The sequence below is a fragment of the Salvelinus fontinalis genome, chromosome 37 (genome assembly GCF_029448725.1).
Source record: "Salvelinus fontinalis isolate EN_2023a chromosome 37, ASM2944872v1, whole genome shotgun sequence".
Lineage (NCBI taxonomy): Eukaryota > Metazoa > Chordata > Actinopteri > Salmoniformes > Salmonidae > Salvelinus > Salvelinus fontinalis.
In genome coordinates, this window is record NC_074701.1 from 28,297,233 (window position 1) to 28,311,149 (window position 13,917).

At 41.9% G+C, this 13,917-nt stretch overlaps 1 protein-coding gene across 2 annotated transcripts in view; it reads right to left on the minus strand.

Moving 5' to 3' along the window:
- LOC129836463 (zinc transporter 6-like) overlaps positions 1-13,917 on the minus strand; it is a 77,612-nt gene that overhangs the window by 41,055 nt on the left and 22,640 nt on the right. The window lies entirely within an intron of this gene.

Consider the following 13,917-nt stretch of genomic DNA (forward strand, 5'->3'; position numbering starts at 1 on the left):
ATGAGATGAACCGCAATTGAATAGAGCCTGCCCTACTGTCAATCAATAAGACAAATGTTCTATGATGATACATCAGCTGCAATACAACCTTAGTGTACCAGCCATTTCAGACAAAAATAGAAATATCCTTTGGTTGCCAAGGATTCCCTCCCCCAAAACTGTGCCATTCCTGTCCAGTAGAGATGACAGTGTAGCTGTCGTGTCTGAGCTAAGATGCCAACTCCCACGCATATACACAGACACAGCCTGTCATTGTTAATAGATTCAGTGAGCAAGCCTGACCCAGTATCAAGCCTCCTACTGCTTCCCAATGTATCTAGACTTTAAAACACGGAGTAGTGCCGTGCCATTCTCAGTCAAACTCCCCAGCTCTAGGGGGCAGTGTAGAGCAGTAGTAGGCTAGAGGACCAGGAGGCAACAGAGGTGGAGGCAGTGATAGCGCCGACCTGCAAACCCAGCTTTATGTAAGCTGGATATGATGGAGGAGATTAGCAAAGCTTTGCATGGAGAGGAACATTTTGTTTTCACACTGCTCTACCATGTTGGCCAAACTGAGGTGATGTAATTCAGGATACACGCCGACCATTAGCCGTTGGCCCAGGGGATCTATCGGACTGATTGAGCTTGGTTTGTGCTGTACCTACCACGCCACCATGGTTACGGCTCACTCTGCATCACCGCCAGAGCACACAGAAATATACAGTGGGGTCAGAAATAATTGATTCCCTTGATAAAGATGAGCAAAAATTACTAAAATAAATAATTCAAATACTGAGCTATAATGTATGAAAAAAATATTAAATTATATTATACTAATACAATTGCTCAGAGAAAGATATTTAACTAGTAATAATAATAATTTCTCAAAAAAGTAGAGGTCAAAATTGACACCCGTTTTCAATACCTCACCTTGCGAGGTTACACTAAGCCTTTTTCTAAAATGTTTTATGCTAACTGGAGAACCCATTGGGAAGGATCTTAGACCATTCCTACATACAGAATCTTTCCATATCCTTCGTCTGCACTTATGGGCTGCCCTCTAATATTAAACCAAAGGATTTCAAAGGGAGTCCAGAGACTGAGATAGCCATTGCAAAATGTTGATTTTGTGGCAAACTAACCATTTCTTTGTGGATTTTGAGGGTTATGGTCTTGCTGGAAGGTCTACTTGCAGCCAAGTTTCAGCCTCCTGGCAGAGACAACCAGGTTGTTGACAAATTCCCCAGGACCAGCGCACGCAGAATAGCCCCATAACATAAAAGATCCACCACCTTACTTTACAGTATGTATGGGGTTATTTTCTGCTTATGCATTCTCATTTAGAGCTCTTTGGCCAGGCATACCAGTGGAGGGTTTGATGCCAAAATGAGAATGCATGAGCAGAAAAGAACACCATACCTACTGTAAAATATGGTGGTGGCTCTTTGATGTTATGGGGCTATTTTGCTGAGAAATTGATTCATAAAATTTCATATTTTTGGATCATACAATATAGTTCAGTATTTAAATAATTGATTTTATACAGTCATTATCCCATATAGCCTTTCAACCGTGACCCAATCCTATAAATCCACTGTGGCGGTACAGGTGTCTCATCTTTAGGTGTTAATCATGTGAATGTACTATAACATCAGGGAGGACACAGGCTAGACTGGCCCATTGGTAAATGAATGATCAAATCGGATAAGCCCTGGAGCAGAGCCTTCGCTATTCACTCTCAACGATTAGAAGATTGACAATGTTTACCAAAACAAAACAGGATGATATTTGTCATCAGGAAACGTCAGCTCAGTGTTTTTACATCAATCACACAGTGTATTCACCACACACTGCATCTGTTAGGACACATATCCTACCCAGTAGTCTGATACATTTTAATGCTGACATGCTGACCAAACCGGCCATGTTGCAAAAATGTATAAACACATACATGTTAATCAATAATTTAATTCAAACTGCTTGCTAGCGTCTGCATAGCCAGGCGCTAAAAATAGAACATGGTCCCGTCTCTTCATCTACTCATTGGTTTTTTACAAGCATATACCCACGTAGGTAATTAAAAGATGGGAGGTCCACACTCCAGTCCAGTTGGTGGCTGTAATGCACCTTAAGTTTGTTGCCAACCGCCATATAAAATCCACAGGAGGATGAATGAGAGATGAATCAAAGAAAATAAAAAATAACTAGGTTTCCCCTTTTTATCAGTTTATTATTATATTTTTTTACAGGGACAATGCACATTAATCAACATTTCAGTAAAAGTGCTGGTTTTAGCCAGCCGGCTATTTTTCAACCGCAGTCCTGGGGCAGGTTATTAAAAACAATTACAATACAGACAAACAATGAGCAGTGAGCACATACAGAGCAACATAGGCCAAGCAACATGTAGCATGCAGACAGAGAAACATAGGACAAGCAACATGTAGCATGCAGACAGAGAGACATAGGACAAGCAACATGTAGCATGCAGACAGAGAGACATAGGACAAGCAACATTGTAGCATGCAGACAGAGAAACATAGGACAAGCAACATGTAGCATGCAGACAGAGCAACATAGGCCAAGCAACATGTAGCATGCAGACAGAACGACACAGGACAAGCAACATGTAGCATGCAGACAGAGCAGCATAGGCCAAGCAACATGTAGCATGCAGACAGAGCAACATAGGACAAGTAACACATAGCATGCAGACAGAACAACATAGGCCAAGCAACATGTAGCATGCAGACAGAGAAAAAGCACAAAAAGCAACAGTGTTTCCACACCTCACAAGCTACAGACAACATGGAAAGAAGCAATACAGTCAACTCTCATGGCAGACCTTGCGGATCTGCTGCCATGGGTTTGGGTTCTCTGTTTAACAAAAGTATTAAGTGGAGGGGGAGCCAGACCATTTAGGATCTTGAATACAAGACATGCGTCGGTGTATTGCACAAGATTTTCCCAACTCAGAAGTTCATGCTTTCTGAGGATGTAACAGTGATGATGGCTACTGGGCTTTCCATCAATCACTTTGAGAGCCTGTTTGTAGACCGACTGAATGGGTTTTAATGTTGTATAGCAAGCTTTGGACAAACTACTCAAGCAGTATGTTAAGTGGGGGAGTGTAATAGCATTGAAGTACAGTTTTGCTCCCTCTGTAGTCAATTTTGTATGAATCGGAAATTAGCTAGCTTGAACTTGGTCATTTTAGTTACCTTTTTAACCTGCTTTTTAAAAAAAGGGTTGCATTAAGTATGATGCCAAGGCACTTAAAATTGTATACCACCTGGAGATTCTGGACCATTACAGTAGTGAGTTCTTGTGCAGCTTGTTGTTTGCTCTTTGCATGCACATACATTATCAGTCAAAATTTTAGACACACCTACTCATTCAAGAGTTTCTCTTTATTTTCACTATTTTCTACAATGTAGAATAATAGTGAAGACATAAAAACTATAACACATTTGGAATCATGTAGTAACCCCCCAAAAAAAAAGTGTTCAACAAATCGAAATATAATTTATATTTCAGATTATTCAAAGTAGCCAACCTTTGCCTTGATGACAGCTTTGCATACTCTTGGCATTCTCTCAATCAGCTTCACCTGGAATGCTTTTCCAACAGTCTTGAAGGAGTTCCCATATATGCTGAGCACTTGTTGGCTGCTTTTCCTTCACTCTGCGGCCCAACTCACCCAAAACCATCTAAATTGTGTTGAGGTCGGGTGATTGTGGAGGCCAGGTAATCTGATGCAGCACTCCATCACTCTCCTTCTTGGTCAAATAGCCCTTACACTGCCTGGAGGTGTGTTGGGTCATTGTCCTGTTGAAAAACAAATGATAGTGGGACTAAGGGCAAACCAGATGGGATGGCGTATCGCTGCAGAATGCTGTGGTAGCCATGCTGGTTAAGTGTAACTTGAATTCTAAATAAATCAGTGTCACCAGAAAAGCACCATCACACCTCCTCCTCCATGCTTCACGGTGGGAACCACACATGCGGAGATCATTCGTTAACCTACTCTGCATCTCACAAAGACACGGCGGTAGGAACCAAATATCTGAAATTTGGACTCAGACCAAAGGACAGATTTCTACTGGTCTAATATCCATTGCTCATGTTTCTTGGCCCAAGCAAGTCTCTTCTTATTGGTGTCCTTCAGTAGTGGTTTCTTTGCAGAAATCTGACCATGAAGGCCTGATTCACGCAGTCTCCTCTGAACAGTTGATGTTGAGATGTCTGTTACTTGAACTCTGTGAAGCATTTATTTGGGCTGCAATTTCTGAGGCTGGTAACGCCAATGAACTTATCCACTACTGCAGAGGTAACTGAGTCTTCCTTTCCTGTGGCGGTCCTCATGAGAGCCAATTTCTTCATAGCACTTGATGGTTTTTGCGACTGCACTTGAAGAAACTTTCAAAGATCTTGAAACTTTCCAGATTGACTGACCTTCATGTCTTAAAATAATGATGGACTGTAATTTCTCTTTGTTTATTTGAGCTGTTCTTGCCATAATATGGACTTGGTATTTTACCAAATAGGGCTATCTTCTGTATACCAACTGGAGGTCGACGGATTAATCGGAATGGCCGATTAATTAGGGCAGATTTCAAGTTTTCATTATCGGAAATCGGTATTTTTGGGCGCCGATTTATTTTTTATTTTTTTTACACCTTTATTTAATATTTATTTAACTAGGCAAGTCAGTTAAGAACACATTCTTATTTTCAATGACGGCCTAGGAACGTTCTGCCTCGTTCAGGGGCAGAACGACAGATTTTTAACCTTGTCAGCTCAGGGGATCCAATCTTGCAACCTTACAGTTAACTAGTCCAATGCTCTAACACCTGATTACATTGCACTCCACGAGGAGCCTGCCTGTTACGTAAATGCAGTAAGCTAAGGTAAGTTGCCAGCTAGCATTAAACTTATTTCATAAAAAACAATCAATGACTGTCATTGCTCCAATGTGTACTTAACCATAAACATCAATGCCTTTCTTAAAATCAATACACAAGTATATATTTTGAAACCTGCATATTTAGCTAAAAGAAATCCAGGTTAGCAGGCAATATTAACCAGGTGAAATTGTGTCATTTCTCTTGCGTTGATTGCACGCAGAGTCAGGGTATATGCAACAGTTTGGGCCGTCTGGCTCTTTGCGAACTAATTTGCCAGGTTATGACATAACATTGAAGGTTGTGCAATGTAACAGGAATATTTAGACTCATGGATGACACCCGTTAGATAAAATACGGAACGGAATAAAGGTTTTGTTTTCGAGGTGATAGTTTCCGGATTAGTCAAAGGTATATGGTTTAGAGAGAAATAGTCGACGTGTTATAATTCCTGTAATAACTTGCGGCTGAACTTGAAAGGGGTTCCTTCGTTATTTTACCGTTCATGTCTTCCATAGAGAATGTCTTGATCTACTTCAAATAAGGTCTGTGTTTCGTGCAGGCTTAAACCGCCTCGGCGTTTTGATACCCGTGTAAATCTCACTAGGATAAGGTAACGTTTGTCAACATATTTTCATAAATCCACTCTACAAAAAAATGTATCTTCGCTTATATTTAGCCAATATTGATCAGAGTTACCTTGTCCTATGGATATCTACACAGTTATAAAATTGGCAAGGTGGTGTAAGCCTACACGAAACACAGACCTTATTTTAAGTGAATCTAAAAATATCCTATGGCATAAATGAACCGCTTTTCAGATTTTGCTAGGTGTCATGAGAATTATGACTCGCACTTTGGTTGTCAATTCTTACCATGTCCATTATTAAAATAGGATTTCCTGCATATAGATATTAGTTTTTGTTTTCAACATTCATCACAGGTAACTTAAACTCTATTTTTATTCAAACAGTTGAGTATTTGTCTCCTAAGCAGACTCTTCAGTATCATTGTCACTTCAGAGCTGCGTGTGTGTGTGTATTTATGTATTATATTAAGTTAAAATAAAAGTGTTCATTGTTCATTCAGTATTGTCGCAATTGTCATTATTACAAAAATGTGTGTCTGAATACACACACACATAAAAAAAAAAAAACATTATTTTATTATTATTTATTTAAATCGGCCGATTAATCGGTATCGGCTTTTTTTGCCCTCCAATAATCGGTATCGGCGTTGAAAAACCATAATCGGTCGACCTCTAATACCAACCCTACCTTGTCAAAACACAACTGATTGGCTCAAACGCATTAAGGAAAGAAATTCCACAAATAAACTTGACAAGGCACACCTGTTAATTGAAATGCATTCCTGATGAGTACCTCATGAAGCTGGTTGAGAGAATGCCAAGAGTGTGCAAAGCTGTCATCAATGCAAAGGGTGGCTACTTTGAAGAATCTCAAATATATTTTGATTTGTTTAACACTTTTTTGGTTAATACATGATTCCATGTGTAATTTCAGTGTTGATTGTCACAATTTTTCTACAATGTAAAAAATAGAAAAATAAAAACCCTGGATTGAGTAGGTATCACTGTATCATTTGCATACATTTGAACTTCAGACCCAGTACAGACAGAAGGCAGATCATTAATGTACAAGCTGAACAGGAGGGGCCCCAGTATTGACCCTTAGGGCACGCCCACATCGTAGCTTAGAGTGGGAGATAGTACTATACCCACTGGGTTCTTCCTTCAAGGTATGATTTCATCCATCATGGCATCAGGGGAAAAGTTGAACTTGGACAGTTTTGTGATGAGAACCTCATGGTTAACAGTATCCAAAGCTTTCCCTAAGTCTAGAAATACAGCCCCAACAATGACCCCTTTGTCCATCTTGGACACATTTTCCAGAAGAAAGCAGTTGGCCGTTTCTGTGGAGTGTTTTGCTCTGAAGCCAAACTGCATGTAGTATAATGTGAAGGGGCTGTTGTCGAGGTGGGCAGTCAGTTGCTCTGCTACACACTTTTCAGCAACCTTCAACACCACAGGTAGTATACTAATGGGCCTGTAGTTACTCACGTCAGCAGGGTCACCTGATTTAAAGATGGCCGTTATGGTCAACATCAGGACCCTTGGAAATAATACCCCCTGACCAACAGACCTGTTGGTGACCTTGGTAATGGGGCCAATGAGTGACTCTTTGTAGTTTTTAAGAAAGGTAGAGTCCAGCCCAAACACATCTTTGGCTTTAGTGAGATAATCACCTTGTTCACCTCTGACTCAGAAACCTCCCTTATGATGAAGACTGGGTGAGTGTCATTCACTAGCGTTGAGCCCAAGAAACCAGTAGAGGGGTTCTATGTCAGTACTTTAACAGTCAACAAAGCAGGAATTGAAGGCGGTTGCTATTTTGACTGCATCCTGTGTTACTGTCATTCACATTAATTTCTAGCCTTTTTGCAGTGTTACTACAGTCTTTCCCTGTTCATTGTATGTTCTCCCAGAACAATTTAGAATTTCCCTTTGCTTCACCAATCATGTTGATAAAAAACATTTGCCTTGGCCTGTCTGATTATTTTCATCACCTTATTTCTCAACATGGTAAATCTACGTCTGTCATACTGTAATTTGGACTTTAGGGCTTTAGAGCATGATCTTGTTCTTTCATCCGTCTCCATTATTTCTCCATATAGCCAAGGAAGAGCAGTCTTTTGGCCAGGTTTAGATGATTTTCTTTAGGAGGCCATTTATTGTAGCCCTGATTGTGGATAGAAAAACCTGACTATCAGCTTCCACATCTGTATAGGACAAGAGATCATTCCAGGTAATTATTTTAATTGCATTTTCAAAATAATTGAATTCACTCTTAGAAAGCCTGAGCAGCTCAGAACACCTAACAGTAGAGGTTAAACCTGTTCTTGGAAAGCTTTATGGCTATAAGTGGCAGATTATGATTACAGGCCAGTAACCATTTTGAATGATTTAGTCACTCTCTGGTTTATTACTGAACACCAGATCAACTTTCGACCTTACACTAGCTGTGTAAGGTCAAAGGTATTCGTGAGGGTTTTGCTACAAATCTTGTCTTGATAATGAATGTTAAAATCTCCCATTAAGATGACCTCTTTCCCAAAATCACATTTCTTAACCTGTTGGGGATGGGGGCGCTGTTTAGACTATTTATGCTAATGTGGCTAATTTTTTAAACGGCTTCCCACAAAATCCTTGATCGTACAATATGCATATTATTATTATTATTGGATAGAAAACAGTCTATAGTTTCTATAGGAGTTGAAATTTTGTCTCTAAGTGGAACAGAGCCCATTCTACAGCAATTTCCCTGACATGGAGTCAGATTTGAGAAATGTTGGCCACTTTTCTGAAGTCAGTTAAAAGGGCACTGTCGTTGCTATGACTATACGGACACTTCTTACGTCTTCCCCTGGATGCCTTTACGTGATGACGATTCCAACGGGGTCGATTGCTCGTTCACAGGCCCTACAAATGAAAAAAACCTTTAGCTAGCAAGTCTTTTCTTGCTGCGTAACGCGCGTGGAAGACACCGACCCTCTCCTGTTCCAAGCGTTAGTTTAGCCTGTTATATTTCTCCGGTCATCTTTTCACTCGTTATAGGAGTTACAAACATCATAAAGTAGTTAATTTAAAGCGTTTTATAGCAATTTATATCCGTTTAGTGCGATTTTGGGACATTTATTTTTGCAACGATGTGAAAAGTTGGGCACGCTTTTCAGTTCATCCCGAACGCAGTTGACATTTCCACATGGCAAGAGGACAGCTTTCCACCAAAAGACGATTTCTCCCAAGAAAGGATCCTTTGCCCAAGATACTGATGGAAGAACAGCTCAAGGTAGGACATTTTTATTATGATAAATCGTGTTTCTGTCGAAACATTTTAGTGGCTTAGGACGCCATGTTTTTTGACGTAGCTTCGCTTGGCGCAAACTGTATTGAAAAGTAAGGATAAATTAAAAAATGTAATAACGCAATTGTATTAAGAATTAAATTGTCTATCAATCCCTGTCCACCCTATATTTTTTAGTCACGTTTATGAGTATTTATGTATAAGAGTAGATCACTGTCTAAGTGGCGCAAGGACAAATTCTGACCAGCTGAGTTACATTTCACATTGTCTAACCATGATTTTGGTGGCTAAATATAAACATTTTCGATCAAACTGTATATGCATGTTGTAATGTGATGTTACAGGAGTGTCATCGGAAGAATTCTGAGAAGGTTAGTGAAAAAATTAATATCTTTTGGCGATGTTGACTTTTATCGCTCACTTTGGCTAGAATCAATGCTGGGCTGCTAATTGCTATGTGCTAAGCTAATATAACGATTTATTGTGTTTTCGCTGTAAGACACTTAGAAAATCTGAAATATTGTCTGTATTCACAGGATCTGTGTCTTTCGATTCGTGTATGCTGTGTATTTTTACGAAATGTTTGATGATTAGTAGTTAGGTAAACACGTTGCTCATTGTAATTATTCTAGTCCATTTGTGATGGTGGGTGCAATTGTAAACTATGAAGTCTACCTGAAATATGCACTTTTTTCTAACAAAACCTATCCCATACCATAAATATGTTATCAGACTGTCATCTAATGAGTTTTTTTGTTGGTTAGGGGCTATAAATATCTTAGTTTAGCCGAATTGGTGATGGCTACTGGTGTTGGTGGACAAATAAAAGATGGTGGATTATGCTAATGTGTTTTTAGGTAATAGATGTACATCTTTACATATTGTGTCTTCCCTGTAAAACATTTTAAAAATCGGAAATGTTGACTGGATTCACAAGATCTGTGTCTTTCATTAGCTGTATTGGACTTTAATGTGTGAAAGTTAAATATTTTAAAAATATATTTTTTTTGAATTTCGCGGCACTGGTTTTTCAGTGGGGGGGGGGGGGGGGGGGGGTGCCGCTAGCGCCACGCTGATCCTAGACAGGTTAAGCATGTTATTAAATTGATCAAAGAACACACGTTTGGTGGAAGGTGGTCTATACATTCCAATAAGGGTAAAATACATTTGGGGAGACAGTAGCATGTACATTCTAGTTTATTATCACATGACCACTCAATTTGTTTACATCGGATATGTTCTTTAATAATGTAAATCATCAGACCCCCTCATCTTCCTTCAATCCTGTCTCTCTTGAAAACATTGTAGCCAGGCACAATCAAAGCAGCTGATGGAGTTTTTATGGAGCCATGTCTCTGAAAGGCAGTCAAGGTTGGAGTCTGAGAAGATGAATTTGATAATTTCCTGGAATGACACCGCAAATGTTCAAATGCCCCCCTAGTAGTCCCTTGGGCTTAGCTCGTGGGTCCCAGATGACTCAAGAGTGAATGACACATCGAAAATTTTACTGTTTTCACTGTTTTCTGGAAGCTGGGTTTAGGCCGTTTTGATTAGGGGCAGTTCAGTACTGCAATTAACTATCCCTTCCGCTTGTACTGGATGCAGGGAACTAATTAAAACAGCTTGCGTGCCGAGAGCAGAGTCAAGGATCGCATATAGCGACTTGGATATGTTTGGAGAGTTACGTTTCATCTTCGAGCTGGGTGACTTGAGAGAAACCATTAAAGCATAGCAATCACCCACCTCCGCGGCCATCCACTGCTCCCCACTCCGATGAGTATCGATGGCTAGGTGATGTTAGGCCCAGGGTTGAGTTGCACATCCCCGGAGAGCAGGAGGCTAGTGACCAGGTAGTTTAGCAGTTTCCGATAGATGTTAGACTTGCGTCTGCTACTCCTAAGCGATTCAGTCAAATAGGGATCAAAGTAGATTTGGCCATTATTCAGAACATGATGGTACACTGTGTACTGTCCACTCCCATGGAACGATGAACCAATCGTTCATTTCTTACATTTGTACCCCAGGTAATCTGTATGTAATGAAACCTAAGTCGGGAGGAACTACTGAATATAAGAACAACGTCTACTCACCATCATTACGACCAGGAATATGACTTCCCCTAAGCGGATCCTGCGTTTTGCCTTCCACCCAGGACAATGGATCTGATCCCAGCCGGCGAACCTAAACAACATCGCCGTAAAAGGGGCAAACGAAGCGGTCTTCTGGCCAGGCTCCGGAGACGGGCACATCGCGCACCACTCCCTAGCATACTACTCGCCAATGTCCAGTCTCTTGACAACAAGGTTGATGAAATCCGAGCAAGGGTTGCCTTTCAAGGAGACATCAGAGACTGTAACGTTCTTCGCTTCATGGAAACATGGCTCACTCGAGAGACGCAATCGGAGTCGATGCAGCCAGCTGGTTTCTTCACGCATCGCGCCGACAGAAACAAGCATCTTTCTGGTAAGAAGAGGGGCGGGGGGGTATGCCTTATGATCACACCATGTTTCGTTAATCATAACAACATACAGGAACTCAAGTCCTTCTGTTCACCTGACTTAGAATTCCTCACAATCAATGTCGACCGCATTATCTACCAAGGGAATTATCTTCGATTATAATCACAGCCGTATATATCCCCCCCCCAAGCAGACACATCGATGGCCCTGAACAAAATTTATTTGACTCTATGTAAACTGGAAACCACATATCCTGAGGCTGCATTCATTGTAGCTGGGGATTTTAACAAGGCTAATCTGAAAACGAGACTCCCTAAATTCTATCAGCATATCGATTGCGCAACCAGGGCTGGTAAAACCCTGGATCATTGTTCTTCTAACTTCCGCGACGCATATAAGGCCTTCCCCCGCCCTCCTTTTGGAAAAGCTGACCACGACTCCATTTTGTTACTTCCAGCCTACAGAAAGAAACTAAAACAAGAAGCTCCCGCACTCAGGTCTGTTCAACGCTGGTCCTACCAATCTGATTCCACGCTTCAAGACTGCTTCGATCACGTGGTTTGTAATATGTTCCGCATTGCGTCCAACAACAACATTGACGAATACGCTGATTCAGTGAGCGAGTTCATTAGAAAGTGCATTGGCGATGTCGTACCCACAGAAACTATTAAGACATTCCCAAACCGTGCATTCCCAAACCGTGGATTGATGGTAGCATTTGCGTGAAACTGAAAGCGCGAACCACTGCTTTTAACCAGGGCAAGGTGACCGGAAACATGACCAAATACAAACAGTGTAGCTATTCCCTACGCAAGGAAATCAAACAAGCTAAGCTTCAGTATAGAGACGAAGTAGAGTTGCAATTCAACGGCTCAGACACAAGAGGTATGTGGCAGGGTCTACAGTCAATCACGTATTACAAAAAGAGAACCAGCCCGTCGCAGACCAGGATGTCTTGCTCCCAGACAGACTAAATAACTTCTTTGCTCGCTTTGAGGACAATACAGTGCCACTGACACGGCCCGCTACCAAAACCTGCGGGCTCTCCTTCACTGCAGCCGACTTGAGTAAAACATTTAAACGTGTTAACCCTCGCAAGGCTGCAGGCCCAGACGGCATTCCCAGCCGCGTCCTCAGAGCATGCGCAGACCAGCTGGCTGGTGTGTTTACGGACATATTCAATCAATCCTTATCCCAGTCTGCTGTTCCCACATGCTTCAAGAGGGCCACCATTGTTCCTGTTCCCAAGAAAGCTAAGGTAACTGAGCTAAATGACTAACGCCCCATAGCACTCACTTCCGTCATCATGAAGTGCTTTGATAGACTAGTCAAGGACCATATCACCTCCACCCTACCTGACACCCTAGACCCACTCCAATTTGCTTACCGACCCAATAGGTCCACAGACGACGCAATCGCAACCACACTGCCCTAACCCATCTGGACAAGAGGAATACCTATGTGAGAATGCTGTTCATCGACTACAGCTCAGCATTTAACACCATAGTACCCTCCAAACTCGTCATCAAGCTGTGCAACTGTGTACTGGATTTCCTGATGGGCCGCCCCCAGGTGGTGAGGGTAGGTCACAACATCTCCACCCCGCTGATCCTCAACACTGGGACCCCACAAGGGTGTGTTCTGAGCCCTCTCCTGTACTCCCTGTTCACCCACGACTGAGGGGCCATGCACGCCTCCAACTCAATCATCAAGTTTGCGGACGACACTACGGTGGTAGGCTTGATTACCAACAACGACGAGACTACCGACAGGGAGGAGGTGAGGGCCCTCGGAGTGTGGTGTCAGGAAAATAACCTCACACTCAACGTCAACAAAACAAAAGAGATGATTGTGGACTTCAGGAAACAGCAGAGGGAGCACCCCCCTATCCACATCGACGGGACAGTAGTGGAGAGGGTAGTAAGTTTTAAGTTCCTCTGCGTACACATCACGGACAAACTGAATTGGTCCACCCACACAGACAGCGTTGTGAAGAAGGCGCAGCAGCGCCTCTTCAATCTCAGGAGGCTGAAGAAATTCGGCTTGTCACCAAAAGCACTCACAAACTTCTACAGATGCACAATCGAGAGCATCCTGTCGGGCTGTATCACTGCCTGGTACGGCAACTGCTCCGCCCACAACCGTAAGGCTCTCCAGAGGGTAGTGAGGTCTGCAAAACGCATCACTGGGGGCAAACTACCTGCCCTCCAGGACACCTACACCACCCGATGTCACAGGAAGGCCATAAAGATCATCAAGGACAACAACCACCCGAGCCACTGCCTGTTCACCCCGCTATCATCCAGAAGGCGAGGTCAGTACAGGTGCATCAAAGCAGGGACCGAGAGACTGAAAAACAGCTTCTATCTCAAGGCCATCAGACTGTTAAACAGCCACCACTAACATTGAGTGGCTGCTGCCAACATACTGACTCAACTCCAGCTCACTTTAATAATGGAATTGATGGAAATTGATAAAAATGTATCACTAGCCACTTTAAAAAATGCCACTTAATATAATGTATATGTATATACTGTACTCTATCATCTACTGCATCTTGCCATCTTTATGTAATACATGTATCACTAGCTACTTTAAACTATGCCACTTTTATGTTTACATACCCTACACTACTGATCTCATATGTATATACTGTACTCGATACCATCTACTACATCTTGCCTATGCCGT